General features: G+C 35.2%; 1 pseudogene; it reads left to right on the forward strand.

The window, feature by feature from the left end:
• The first annotated feature begins 387 nt into the window (after window positions 1-387).
• LOC143683182 (uncharacterized) lies at window positions 388-1,192 on the forward strand (annotated as a pseudogene).
• The last annotated feature ends 799 nt before the right edge of the window (window positions 1,193-1,991 follow it).

Genomic DNA, 1,991 nt, shown 5'->3' on the forward strand with positions numbered 1-1,991 from the left:
CCAGAAACAAAAGGACAATACTGTATCATCTCACTGATATGAATTAACATTAATGAATGAACTTGGATAATTTCAGTTAAGAACAGAGGTCATCAGGAGATAGAAATAGGATAGATATTGGGTAATTGGAACTGAAGGAATACAGATTGTGCAACGGGACTGATTGTAAAAATTCAGAAATGGATAGCACAATACTACCTAACTGTAATACAATAATGTTAGAACACTGAATGAAGCTGAATGTAAGAATGATAGAGAGATGAGGCTTGGGGGTACAAATGAAATCAGAAGGAAAAATAAACAATAAAGACTGAGATGGTATAATCTAGGAATGTCTAGAGTGTATAATGACAGTGACTAAATGTGCAAATCAAAAAATGTTCTTGCATGAGGAAGAACAAAGGAATGTCAATACTGCAGGTATTGTGGCAGATAATTTATAGAAGTGAAAACCCCTTTGCCTGTAAGGTATGTGGGAAATCAAATCTTACTGAACATGAGAATTTTCATACTACAGAGAAACCTTCTGAATGCAATGAATGTGGAAAATCCTTTCAGCCAGAAAGAAAAACCTCCTGGTGCTCATCAGAAGATTCAAACTGGTGATACACTATTTAACTGTAAGAATTGTGGAAAAGCTTTCGTACAGAAATCAAACCTCATCAGACCCCAGAGAACTCACATGGGAAAGAAGTCCTTTGTATTTAAGAAGTGTGGGAGAACCTTCAGTGACATATCAAATCTTACTGAGCCTGGGAAAATTCATATTGGAGATACACACTTAAAATGTAATGAATGTGGCACAGCTTTTGGCCAGAAGAAATAACTCATAAAACATTAAGATATTCACATTGGAAAGAAACCCTATTAATGTAATGAATGTGGAAAAACCTTCTCTCCATGAATATCACTTATTGTACACATGAGAATTCATTCGGGTGATAAATCTTATGAATGCAATGTATGTGAAAAAGACTTCTCTCAAAGCTTATCTCTTACTGTGCATGCGAGAAGCCATACAGGTGAGAAACCCTATCGCTGTGATGAATGCAGGAAAGCCTTCTCTCAGTTTTCAACTATTCTACATTTGAGAATACATAGAGGTAAGAAGCCTTATCAGTGTAGTGAAGGTAGGAACGCTTCCAGCCAGAAGTCACACCAAATTAGACACCAGAAAATTCATACTCATTAAAAACCATAAGAGTACCTCGAAGATGTGAAATTTTTCATCAGGAATTTACATCTCATAGCACATCAGAAACAATTGTTCTAAAGAAGAGAACCATGGATGGGGGAAACAAGAACTAAAAACTGGGATACTGACATGAAGGACACTCATAATAAAAAGTCTGTGTCCAACAGAAAGCCTACAGCAAACAGCAAAGGTAATGCTGAAACTTCAGAAGCATTCCCACTAAAATTGGGGACAAAAAACAGATGCCTGCTATCATCATTGCTATCAGCATAGAATCTGGAGATTCTAACCAATATTATGTATATGTAAAGTTGTAGGTGTTGGAAAGCAAAAGACAGTACTAGATATCATAAACAAAGAATATAAAACTCCTCTGGTGTTGATGCAGCAAAAGTGAGCCCAGAAACAGACTCATGCACTTACTAGAATTTGGAATATGTAGAAATTGCACTTCTTGAAGTGATGAAGTAATTGGACTATTTAAAAAATAGTTTGGAGGTAATTTGTCAACCAGGGAGGGAAAAAAATGTACAAAAATACAATGCAAAGGGGTTAAAAATAGGAATATGAAAAGGCTATATTCTTAAATCACCTTAAGAATAGGACAGCATTTCTTAAAACAAATTTTAAAACTACCTAGCAATTGTTCTCTATATATGTATACTCAACAGCTATGTACCAGGAGGATACTTATTGTGGCAAAATTTTTCATAACCAAAAGTTGTAGACAACTTAAATGCCCATCAGAAATGAAATGGAAAATTGTGGTGGAAGACTATATCTGTAAAATGCAACC

Source organism: Tamandua tetradactyla, chromosome 5 (assembly GCF_023851605.1).
Source record: "Tamandua tetradactyla isolate mTamTet1 chromosome 5, mTamTet1.pri, whole genome shotgun sequence".
Lineage (NCBI taxonomy): Eukaryota > Metazoa > Chordata > Mammalia > Pilosa > Myrmecophagidae > Tamandua > Tamandua tetradactyla.